The following is a 13219-nucleotide window of genomic DNA, read 5'->3' as shown; positions in this document are numbered from 1 at the left end:
TGCAGTTTAATTCAGCCTATATTTAATGAGGGCCTACTATGTGCCAGGCTGTGATCTGGACACTTGTGGGATACACCAGAGAACAGAAGAGAGGATTGTTGACCTAGAGTCTAGGGAGGGTTAGGGTGGAGCCCACACTTTCCAGAAGTAAACAGAAAGGGTGTAAGAAGGTGGCCACTACTTTGGAGCCAAGACCACACAGAGCAGAAAGCAGATAGAGTCTGGGTGGGTGGGTGGGGGGGTACATTTGCAATTTTAAATAAGGCTATAAATAGCCTTTCTCTAAATGTACTTGGTCAGTGGTGCTAACACTGCCATTGCTCCAAGCCTGCTTCCCCTTCCTCTGGAGTTTGTGCAGGCAAGGAGCCAGCTCAAATACCACACACCTCACTGTCACTCCTCAGTCAGGACTTGTTGACCGACTGACCAAATAAAGGGAGCCCTTGTTTCTGACCCAAATGAAGCTTTCACCTGGATCACCTGGATCACCCAGTCATGACTCTCAGTTATTTGGCTTTCCCCCCCAAAACCAAGCACACCCTCCAAAGATGAAGAGCCTCCACTATAGAGGCGAACCAGAGTAGACTGTTCTAGAAGCAAAGGCAACCCAGCTGGAGACAAGAGAACCACTTACTAGGGTATTTGGTCTGGAAGGAGACAGCGATGTTTGCAAGAATTAAGTCTGAATTGGTTTCCGTAAATACCTACAGCCTTATTTACACAAAGTCTCCAGTGAACTCAGGGGACAGGGAGAAAGGGTTAATGATGGAGGGAAGGCTACTGGAGGAGAGGCTTTGGGGGAGAACAGAGTAAAGCCAGGCAGAGCACTGGCTTGTTGGGAGAGAGAACCCAGAAAGCAGAGAGCAGGGGACCTCCAGGTGCTTGGCTGATAAAAGGATCCTGTGCAGGCCTGGATGGGTGAGTGCATGTGGCAGAAGTATCCCCTTCTTACAGGTGGCTGGGGTGTAGGTACTGGGCAGAGGCCTCCCCATTGGGAGGGGAACAGAGGATGCACAGGGACAGAGAGCAGAGCCAAGCAGGTGTTCTTACCCGGCCCTATCTCTCTGTCCCTCTCCATCCTTCTGTCTCTCACCCCTCCACAATCCTCCCTTGGGGGAACACTCCCAAGGCCCTATTCCCAGCTAGTGGCCTTCTTGCAAGCAGTGCCTTTAGGGCAACTCGGAGGAGTACTTGAGGAGTCCCCTCTGACGGAAGGAGGACTGGGTAGGCGCGGAGATAGGGACAAGGATCAGAACTGAACAAGGGAGGCCCCCTCCCCGCGCTGGCCCCCTGCCCCCAGAGCAGCCACCTGAGGGACTTCCGGAAACCCCAGGCAGGGGATGGATACAGCCAGCCCCTGGGCTCCTGGGTGCAGGCTTGCAGCTGCTGCGCTGGGCAGGAGGGGCGGCTGCTTACCTGCGGTCCCCTCCTGAGGTGGCCTAGCCTCAGGCTGGCGCTGTGCTGCTCAGGGACACTTCCTCAAAAGGACGCAGTTAAAAAGACAAGGAAGTTGGCTCTTAAATAACTTCCTAACAGCCCCCACCCTCTTCCCCCGACCCACAGGGTTTTCTCCTCCCCCTTCTTGACAGCTGGAGCAAACCAAGCAGCTTCTAGGACTTCCTGTTTACTTCTGCCACCCTGCTGTGTTACTTGGGAGTGAGACTCCCCCCCCCCCTGCCCTGCAAGCTCCCAGCCCTGCTTCTCCTCACCATCCCCACCTCCAGTTCTGCAGCCCTTCTCCAGTGGTGTCAGGCAGACTCTGTCCCTGTCCTTTGGTCAGAGAGGCTGGAAGGGTCTTCCTTCACAAGGCAATGTCCCTGTCCTCAGGTCAACAGGTGCGGCTAGGCTGGAATGAAGGGTGCGTCTGCCCTTTTGCAGACAGGTCACAGACAGCTGTGACCATGCATGAAGTGTGCCCTTCTTGTGTAAATAAGGCTGAGAGGCCTGGTCTACATCCTTGAAACATCCATGGGAGCCTCAGCTACCACCTTACTGCAAAACTTCCCATAGGAGGGGAGGCCCAGCCCTGGGGAAGATGAGTAAATAACTTTGAGTGTCAAAAACTTTAGAAAATAACACTCTTTCCCCACCCCTGAAAACCATTTTGGTTTATCTTTAAATAACAGGAGAGATAGAAAAATTTTTTTCTACGTATATATTTTTTCTGAGTCTTTGTGTCTCTAAATACTCCTATTTTCAGACTGGCTATTTTTAATCTTCTTTACCGTCTTCAAATTTCTGACCCTGCCCCTTGATCTAATTTCACAGAGAGAGGGGGAAAAAAGATGCCATTGGTTAAGAATTCTCTACACTTTCTGCTACCAATCTATGAACTTGCCTGCTAACTTACCCATCTTCTCCCTCTTTCCTCCTCTCACTTAAGTGGGGAAGGCTCCCACCCACCCCCTTGTCCATGGTCAAGTGCACTGGGCTGTGCTATTTTGTCTGTGGTCCATGTCACCTTCTTCTCCAGGTCCTTGCTATGTATCCATTCTCTGCCCTCCATCTTCTGCCCTGAAGCTGCTTCCTACTAGCATTTACACAACTTTAAAGCTAGTCTCTTCAAAACTTTTTACAACTCTCCCTCAGCTGGCCCCCCCCCAGCTCCCCCCCCACCCCTCGCCAGCTATCATTCCTCCCTCTCCTCTCCATTGCAAGCTTCTGGCATCTGCCTCCATCATTCTGCTGAAGCTAGCCCAAGCTCACCAATGGCTTGTGCTAAATTCAAAGGACAGGATTCAGTTATTTACTTGACCTTTGGAGACACTGAACTTGCCCACTCTTGCCTGGAAGGTCTTTCCCTCCCCCCTCCAACCTCTGAGACAATTGAGGAGAGTGAGTTCCTGCACATGCTCCCTTGGATAAACTCTGTGTCCTCCTTACACTCATTTCCCATCTGGGTCCTTACATGTCCCAAATCTAGGTCTTTAGCCATGATCTTTTCTATAACTTCAGACTCCCCAGTTTAACTGCTTCTCATCCATCTTCACTTGACATCTCCCAGGGATAACTCATATTCATCAGGTCTAAAATGACATGTATAATTTCCCCCTGTAACTCGGTCTATGTCAGAAGTTCCCTGTCCCAGTGAATGCTGCCACCCTGCATTCCTTTGCCAAGCCAGATGTGTGGTGTTATTCTTGACACTTCCTTTCCCCCACCCCCATCCCTAAATCCAATCCTTCAACAAATATTTATATTCTTCCTCTTAAGCGTCTCTTGAATCTACCCATTCTCTCCCACTCCCACTGTGGAGGCTCAGACCACCACAACATCCTCTCTTATCAAAATCATAAGAGCCACCTACCGCTTCTGATCCTGACTCCTCCAATCCATTCTCCACACTGCATTGAGATGGAGCTCGGTGGGACTCAAATCTGAGATCAAATTCTTTGCACAAGCTCTTCTATCACCACTTCTCTGTGCTCTTAGGATAAATTCTAAACTCGATTTGACTGGATCTCTGCCATGTTGGCCCTGCTTTACTCTCCATCCCCATCTCTTTCACTCTCTCTTGACTGCTGCTGGGGATTCCCCCTCCACCTGCACACTGTCCCCCATCCCTGTGCTATGCTCCAGCCCCAGTGATTTTTGTACTTGTACCACTGCTAGAAATACACCCCTCTCCTCTTCTCACTATAAGACTGTTTCTTATGCGCTCTCCAGATCTCAATCTCAACTGCATGCATGCCCCACAAGCAGCTGGCCTTCTCCTGGTGGTCTTCATACTAGGCAGCTACTTTCTGTTTCTTTGTCTGTACCCCAACTAGACTACATGAGGGTAGTAGCAACTGGAGTTCCCCAGGGAGAGTCTGCTGACCATTCAATTACTCAAAAGTCCATTCTGGGGCACCTGGGTGGCTCAGTTGGTTGGGTGTCTGACTTAGCTCAGGTCATGATCTCATCATTTGTGGGTTCGAGTCCTGTGTTGGGCTCTGTGCTGACAACTCAGAGCCTGGAGCCTGCTTCCGGTTCTGTCTCCATCTCTCTCTTCCCCTCCCTTGCTCTCACTCTCTCTCTTTCTCTCTCTCTCAAATATAAATAAACATTTAAAAGATGTCCATCCTTTCCATATTCTTTGCTGAGTGCTAGAAAAGAACCATCTTATTCTGATAGTTCTCCTGGCAAAGATCAAGCCTGGTGTTTCAGATTCCTAGAGATACCCTTGCCTATGTGGGTCTGGGGAAGAGTCCTCCAGATCCAGCTGCACAGCTACTGGGTCTTGTGATTCCTGACTGTGCTGTGCATTCAGAACAGCCTTGTCATCCTCACAACCACCACCTCAGCACCACTTTTGGCCCCTGAGTATTGTGTGCATGTGCAGGCATATTGGTTAGCTTCCTAACTCCCCCAAACCAGCAACCCAGAAGCACTAAAAATATAATGGTTGGGGCACTTGGATGGCTTAGTCAGTTAAGAGTCTGACTCTTGGTTTAGGTTCAGATCATGATCTCAGTTTCCTGAGTTCGAGCCCACATTAAGTTATGCTGTAGGTGGCTCAATTGGTTAAGGATCTGCTGTCGGCTCAGGTCCCACAGTTCATGAGTTTGAGCCTTGCGTTGGGCTCCGTGCTGACAGCTCAGAGACTGGAGCCTGCTTTGGATTCTGTGTCCCCCTCTCTCTCTGTCCCTCCCTAACTTGTGCTCTGTCTCTCCTTCAAAAATAAATAAACATTAAATTTTTTTAAATTAAAAAAAATGCAATGGCTTTCCTTGTGTCTAAATATAGTGTCCATAAGAGAATGTCTGAGGGCACAAATCACTAGCATGTGGTTAAAGCCCAGCCATGTTACAGAGACTTTCCTCACGGTCTGAGGCTTAAAAGTCAGAAGGAAATTTTCTGACCATATGATGAACCTTGAACCATGCCTGAAAATGTGACTGCTGTAGAAGCAGCTGGATGAATAGACTCTTAACTCTGTGGTGTCTTCGGCCTCTGAATGTTCCTTGCCTGGCATGGAGGTGACACAACATATGTATTTAAGGGATGTTGCATGTGGGGTCCAGCTGGGAAACAAAAACCATCCTGGATATTTGTAAAAGAAGGAATTTAGCACAGGGGATTGGTTACACAAGTGATAAAAGATATCAGAAGACAAAGAGGGGAAACCAAGTCAGCTCAGCAAATAGCCACAGCAAGGAGGAGTGGTGTCATCACAGCACAAGGGCTAGGGTTATGTTGCTGCTACTGAAACAGCTTGAGATTTTGTCATCACCAGAAACAATGCTTGTCTGAGGTCAGGGGAGAGGGAAGAATGACCCTTGCTCATCTCTTCCTTCCCTTTCCACTTTCCCTCATTGTCTTTCATTTGCCCAATTTAGTGAAAATCTGTTGACAAAGGAGTCAGGGTGACCCAGTCCACAAAGCTGACACCAACACACCTGTGTTGAGAAGGGCTTCCCAAGACCAGCACCAGGTTGGATGATTCACCAGGCTGTTATCTTCTCAGCTGTGATTTATCACAGAGCAAAGATAAAAATCAAAATCCACAAAGCAAAAGGCTCATGGAGTGAAGTCAAAAGAAAGCCAAGAGCAAGCCTCCAGAGTCCCCTCCCAGTGTAGTCAGACACATGCGAAGTCCCCTAGCTATGAATGTGACAATGTATGTGAAATGTTGTCCACCAGTAAGGCTCAGGAGAGACCCAGTGCCCAGGGATTTTTTTTGGAGGCTGGTCACATAGGCACTGTGCTGAGCATGTACCAAACTCCAGTCTTGCAGAAGGAAAGCAGGTGCTCAGCATAAACCGTCTGTACAAACAGTGCACATAGTGACCCATGCTCATCACTTAGGAAACAGTGGGACTCCTGAAGCCCAAGTTCCCAGATGCCAGCCAAGGGCCAGCCATGCAAAGAAGCCTTTCTGAGGAGGGCAGTCTCAGGTCTGCTGTGTTGACTCCTTTCTCCATACCCTCCCTGCTTCTCACCCCACCATCACCCAAGACAGAGGGGAGCAGGGACAAAGTGAAGAGTGGGTCTCAGGGCAGAAAGTTCTAGTGAGGTCAGTCTCTCACTCTGCCTTCTACCAGAGCCATAGCAGTGGCCTGGAACAAGAGGTAACTCCAAGGGGGAGGTCCCAGACTGGAGTGATACAGATCTGCCCCCCACTTTCCCTGGCCTTGCTGGCTCAAGAAGGGACCTGAGGAGGTGTCCATTCTCTCAGAGTGCATGGCCCCAGGCATACATTCTCACTTCCCTAGAACTGGAGAGGCCATGATCCCAGGGTCTTATTGATTGAAACAGAACTGCAATTAACCCCTCATTGCCTACTCAAGGGGCAGGGCAAAGATGCCTAAACCCATCACTTAGGGATCCTGGCTCTTGCCAGAAATATGTAGGAGCCTTTGGAGCTGTAGGTAAACAGAAGATGCCTGGGAGGAAGGATTCCAAGTTCTATGACTCTTTCTGAGTTTTCATTTCTATGGTATGGACACTCTCCTCTTCAGATAAACTACCATTTCTCTCCTTCTTGGAAATACCCAGAAGCAGACTGTATTTGCTCAGGGGATGACTTTTCCAGCAAACTCTATTTGATTTACATGCACAACATCACGTCTCAAACAAACAAACAAAAATCTCAGTCACGCCTGGACCCTACTGGGTTTTTTTCCATTTGAAACAGGACCTGGACTTGTTGGTTATAGATGTAGATTCACAGGGACTGGATATAAATAACAACTGGCCTCCTACAAAGATGCCAAATCCTCCAACAGAAGTTGATGCAAGTCTATCTCTTGGGGAAGGCTTTCCCCTCCAGTGACCTTGAGCCTTAGGAATTGGGGGGAACTTTCCACTCCAGAGGAGATGAGGTTGGGGAGAGGATGGGAGGGAGGCTGGGTGGAAACTGTACAATCACGTTCCAGTCACCGGAGTGAGCAGTTGGTAGATAGTGGCCTTCTGCATCCATTCATGTCTTATAGAAGCCTCAGGGGAGACTCATGAAGTCTGACAATGACATTTAAAGCCTCAAGAGAGAATTTATAAAGCACCTCTGCAATAGGGCATGGATCCTGAGAGAGGACCGTTCCTTGAACGGCTCTCTTCCCTCCTCTTTTAGGAGAGGTATAAATCCAAGCCAATGACAGTTCCAGATGGCAGATGCTTCTCGTTGCTCAGGCTTCCCTAGGCATGACCCTCTCTTGCCAGTGTTCTGCCATTATCCTTAATCTACTTTCCCTGGAGCAGCAGATTGCTGGGCTCAATCTCATGGCAGGGTCCTCCAGGAAGACAAATAGAGGAATGCAAGATTTAACTAATGCACTTGTGAGCTCACAATGAATATCTCTGTCTTTATTATTATTATTATTTTTCATTTTGGTAAAATCCAAATAACATAAAATTTACCATCTTAACCATTTTTACATGAACAGTTCAACAATGTTAAGTATATTCAGTGTTGAGCAATAAACCTTCAGAATTCCTTCATCTTGCAACATTGAAATTCTATACCCATTAAATAATTGTGTGTGTGTGTGTGTAAGGGTATTTGTGAGTGTGTGCCTGTCTGTGTAAGTGGGTATGTGTCTGAGTGTGTATGTAAGGGTGTTTGTGGGTGTGTGCCCGTCTGTGTGACTGTGTGTGCAGGGACAAAGGAGGACAGAAGAACTGCCAAGGTGCTGTCTCAGCTATGTGGACTCTTGGAGATGGGTTTAACTTTAGGAATCACTTTCCCTTGGCTTCGCAGAAACTCCTGAGTTCTGGTTGGACTTAAGGAGACTCCAAAAGTCTTTTAAACTTTAAAAGACTTCATAGAATATGACAGAAGTTACCTAGAACTGGATCTCTTACAGATGAAGGCTTTCAAAGTTGAAGGGAGATCTTGTAAAATGTTGATTAATTAAAGACATACAGAGTGGGGAGAAGGGCCCTTACAAGGCTATGACCAGACTTACCAATGTACAGCACAGACACATGACAAGGACTGCTTGTTTTTTGTTGATTCCATTCCTTACTCTGGTGGTGCCAGACCCTACTGACCACAGAAGCAAAGCAAGAGACCCCACATCCTCCTATCCCACCCACCTCACTTTTCAAGAGCAAAAGCATTCAATGATAATAAAGATTATGAAAAAAATAGCAATTAAAATGGAAACATAGCAATGCATATAAACCAAATGACCAGTAGAAGTGAAACCCAACAGTAATTCCACAAATTTATTACAAATGCACAGTAGCACATTGAAAGCACAGTAGCAACTGAAAACCACAACCAGCTCCCGGATAATGGGGAGACACTACAAACAATACTTGCTCCATTAAAATTGCCAGAATATGTGCATATGCGCACGTTTTTGTACTTATATTCAGCAGGAACCTTGCAAGTGTCCCCAGGTGTAATATGGCAGCTGGAGTTAGAATCTGGGCTTCCTCCCCTGCTATCTGTGTGACCTTGGGAGAATTACTTCCTTAGTATCTCCGTACTTCAGTTCTCTCACCTGTAGAGTGTGATCAGAATAGTGTCTACCTCGTGGGTTATGAAGGTCAAAAATAAAAAAGGATACACACGAAACACTGTGCACTGTTGGCATGAAGCCAATATGTTACCAAAGATGGCAGGTGTGAGCTGAACAAACCCATCGCATCCACAATGAATATTTTAGCTTTTTCTAATAATTGATACCATCTGTACTTTCTCATTACCAGAGAAGTGAATATTTAACTTGCTAATAATATCAGATATTTGAAACAAGGTCCTCTCCTAACAATTTTCAGTCCAGAAGTTCTTCCAGAGTTGTAGGAGACTGGTAATTGGCAAGTTGCAACTGCGTATGTAAGGATTCATGTGGGTCTATTTCTAACTGAAGAGAATGAAAAATCTTCCAACACAAGGAAGCCATCAGGGAAGTGGGTCAGAGAAGGATTTAATATAGAGCACGCCAAGTGAATGGACCAGTTTTTGTGTGGTCCTCAGCTTTTTGGAAGCCGGCTTCCAAGTTGGTCAAAGGACAGACCTGTCTGGGCATCTCAACAAACTCTTCTAACAAGCCCATGGTTGCCAGCCAACGGGTGCCCCAGTCTATGGGAGGCACTACGTTTACGGCCCTTTTGTTCACACAACACTGCCTTCTTGCTGATGAGGTAAAGCACTAGAACTAGGCAAACAAGGCTATTCTGAAGGGGAGCAAAAGTAGAGACAAACACTGAAACTTGGAAACCGGAAGAGGACCTTCAAGCGAGCGCAGGCCGGAAATGGAGAGAACGTGATGTTCTGCAGGGTCTTCCTAGCAGCAGAACTTCTGGATAATGATCTATGAATTTCTAAAGCAAGCCAAACGGCATTGCATAATGATGTGTGGGTGCCAAAGAAGGGGACAAGTTCTCTTTTCTTTGGTGCTACTCAGCAATTCCTTTCTTTTATTTTTTTAAAGTTTATTTATTTATTTTTGGGGGGGCGGGGGAGGGACAGAGAGAGATGAAGAAAGAAAATCCCGAGCAGGCATTGCATTGACAGTACGGACCATCACTCAGCAATTTCTGAGTGAGGCTTGCAGTGAGGTGCAGGGTCCTTCCTGTGAATGTGTTTCTTGTTAGTGCATTTCTGCGATAACAATGGTAAGGAGAGGTTGTTAAAGTAGCATCTGAAATATTAGCTGTACCATATGGACATATATCATGATCCACCGAAGATATTTCCCACAACTTATTTTTAACTTAAATAAAAACAGCTCATACGTATACACACTCATGCAGTCCAGCTACCATGTGGAGGGATTATATGGAAAAGCCATGTGGAGAGGTAGAGGCCCTGAGACTACATGGACAGAAAGAGAATCCAGGCTGTCCCTGTATCCCAACTGAGTTCAACCTTCACCTGTACCTGAAAATTCACCACCCATGTGAGTGAACTATCTTGAAAATTCATCCTCTGGCCCCAAACAAGGCATTCCAGCTGACGCCATGTGGAACAGACAAGCTACTCTGCTGAGCCCCACCCAAATCATAAACTTTTTAGCAATTAAATAAAGTGACTGTTACTTTAAGCCACTAAGCTTTGGGATAGTTTGTTAAATAGCAATAGATGACTGAGACACATTAGTCACAAATATTTACCTAATACCTACTATTGTTAGATTGTACAATGAGTAAGAAAAGTCATCTTTAAGACATACAGTCCAGATGGGGAAAGTATATTAAAAGCTAGTCTTTTGGAATTTAGTCAACAAGTCTGTTTCAATGATTTCATAGACTTCCAAATTTCATAGACTCTTTCTCTTTCACTCCCATGACAAATATCTTTCATGTGGACTTAATCTGCCGTATAATATATATTCAAATACGTGTTGATTAATTAATGAATTAAAGTCAGTAGATTATCTGATTGATGAAAGCAATATGGGTTGCTGAAAAAAAATGGGAAGTGGGGGCTTTTAGTAAATTATGTATGAAAAACCTAAAACAGTCAGTTCCTCATTTAAACCTGGGTTTCCAAACTGAGAGCCACATAAAAGAAAGCACAAAATAACTGCAAGTGTAAATAATAATTTGTGTTTCCTAAAATGCTTTACTCAATATGTAGTAATTCTTATTTAGGTGCTATGTGCCCAATCTCTTCCCCCAGATTATAACCAGATATCCTTTTACATTCTAATCCATGGTGTTTCTCTTTCCCCCATATTTCCCCCATATTTTTTTAGCCACTTATCACATGGTTTTCATGTCCATCAAATCAAACTTGTTTTAATCATGGAGCAAGTACAGATGGAAGCACAGGGGAGTCCTGGGAACCTGTAATGCACACCTGGGTGACAACTGCCAATCCCTAATCTGAGAACAAATAGAGGGGGTACCAGATAGCTTCCGAGTTTGGAAATATTGGCACAGTCGCTTGGTATCCATGAATGGTGGTAAATCTACTCAATACCCTGAGTCACTTCTGCCAAACTCTCCCCTCCCTGCTTGCATTACTATCAACCATATAAACTTGGAAACTTCAGGCAAGATCTCATTTTGAGAGGGAGCTACTGTTACAGGAAAAGAAAAATAAAATATGTCACAGATGAACACAATCTAGCTAATTAAATCAGCTTGAGACTAACATGGCACAGTTTCTTTCAAGTCTTTTGTCCGATGAGAATAGTAATTTACATAGCTTTCCATAGTGCTAAGTTCTCTCTCTCTCTCTCTCTTTATATATATATATAGACACACACACATATATAATACACACACACATAAAATTTATTACTGCACATTTTAAATTTTTATATAGATATTATCCTTTTATTATGTAGGAATTCTGATATATACATATATTTGCATACATATAAAGCATATGTTTATATATACATAAAGCATATACTGTGAATATATGTATACATATATATATTTACGTATTTGCATAATGGGTGTCACAGGGTTGAACAGCCTACAGAAAGATATAGAAGTTAGAAATTATTTTGATTTTTAACATTTGCCTTCAAAATGTCTTCATCTCAAAAGGGAAAAGGGGAGAGCCTGGATGACTCACTCAGTTGGTTAAGCATCTGACTCTTGATTTTGGCTTAGGTCATGATCTCACAGTTAATGGGATGGAACCCCAAGTGGGGCTGTGCCCTGACTGCACAAAGCCTGCTTGGGTTCTCTCCCTCTCTCCCTGCCCCAACCCTGTTCATGGGTACACATGTGTGCTCTCTCTGTCTCTTAAAAATAAACAAACTTTAAAAAATAAAATAAAAAGGCAAAAGATACTGAAAAGTACTTTCCATCACTCTTTAAGTTGAGATTGATCATAGAAAACACAGTTGTGGCTTATTGCTCAAAATTAATACCTTCTAGCTGCTAATAACTTATCCCACACAAAGTACTTCTATGACTGCTGTTTAAACCTCAAGACAACCCTCTGCAGTGTCCCTGAATACAAATAAGGAAACTGAGGGTTGAAGTGACAAAGAGACTTGTTCATAATCACATAGCTGGTAAGTTATACATTTGGAACTTTAACTAAAGTTTTGCGTTGTTTTTTTTTTTTAAGTCAAATTTAATGTCTCAGCTAAAATACACTCTTGTCAAGCCATCATCACTTTCTTACTCAAAATTCCCCTTCAAACCTACATGTTCTAAGGTTCCTATAGGCTTGGACTCATTCTACTCTCAGAAGACAATTGACTTCATCTATCCAAATCCTCTGAGTGGTGATGTAGGCAAGTAGGCACCTGCCCAGGGGTGTTTAGGTAGAGTGAGTAGAAGACAATAAAGTGAGGCGGCTAGCCAAACCCAGTGATGTCATCTTCGTGGGTGGGGTGCTCCACTCCAGAGCAAGGACTAGCTTTGGGTGTCCTCAATCCTGACAGCAGAGCATAGCGTTCCTAAACTGAAACTTGGTCGTCCTTGGGTAAAACCTATCCTGCAGGAATGTAGAGCCAGATGCTCACCTGAAGGAAGGACTCCACTAGGAAGACCAGCAAAGACCGAGCCAAACCAAGTCTGCCTCCAGGTGGACCCTGGCACTGACCTTTCACTAACCTTCTCCCTCACTGTACTAAAAATCACACCCAGGGGTAGAGATTAACATGGCAATGAGACATGTGACTCAGAGAAGCATGACCTTTAAGTGTGCAAGCGCCAAGAAATCTCCACCTCGACATGCTCAAATGTCGCTTCTTTCCCTTCCCTTTAAAACCTCTCCTAGCCTTTGTTCTGAGAGCCAGCCTGATGGACTCTTTCCTCTGTGCTATCTCCCCTGTGCTTAAGCATAAGCCCTAGCGAAGCCTTGCCTGGAGCTCCCATTGGGCCTCTAGTCAATTTCCATTGCTTAGAGAACCCAAGAACCCGAGGTGGTCACACCTCTACCCAACACTTGTCAGTAAAGAGACTGCAATAAAGTCTAGTTTTTATTGGACATCTGTGTGGACCAGGGATTCTGCTGGTTGCTGTAGGGGATTCAGCAGTGAGCAAGAGAGATTGACCTTTTTCTCAGGGCTTGCTAGTCAGCCCCTATGCTCATCAGTGAAGGAAAAGAGCAACATTTATCATCCGTGCTGGACACTTCAACACTGATATTCCCACTCTTCAGAACTGTTTCGGATGGCTCAGTCTTATGACATTTTGTTCATTGTATTCTGTACCACCTTGGTTCCTCAGAGCAGGTTGGAACCACCAGGTACATCAGCCATTACCATCCTGGCTCCAGCCTTCACTTCTCTAATCTAAAAATGCTTTTCAGCACAGGCAGGAAATATGACAGGAGAACTTTCCAGTCTAACAAATGATAACGGAAAATGCT

General features: G+C 45.2%; 1 protein-coding gene across 1 annotated transcript in view; it reads right to left on the bottom strand.

Annotated features, from left to right (window-relative positions):
• Window positions 1–1489, bottom strand: part of LOC120227197 (coagulation factor XIII A chain-like) — a 51125-nt gene extending 49636 nt beyond the window's left edge. Inside the window, exon 1 of the mRNA XM_039225353.1 lies at window positions 1417–1489. The gene's annotated coding sequence lies outside the window, so the exon portion shown is untranslated. The remainder of the gene's footprint in view (window positions 1–1416) is intronic.
• Window positions 1490–13219: the final 11730 nt, after the last annotated feature.

Source organism: Hyaena hyaena, unplaced genomic scaffold (assembly GCF_003009895.1).
Source record: "Hyaena hyaena isolate Hyena2069 unplaced genomic scaffold, ASM300989v1 scaffold_2083, whole genome shotgun sequence".
NCBI lineage: Eukaryota > Metazoa > Chordata > Mammalia > Carnivora > Hyaenidae > Hyaena > Hyaena hyaena.
The sequence above is the reverse complement of the archived record's forward strand: the minus strand, read 5'-3'. Positions and strand labels throughout refer to the sequence as shown.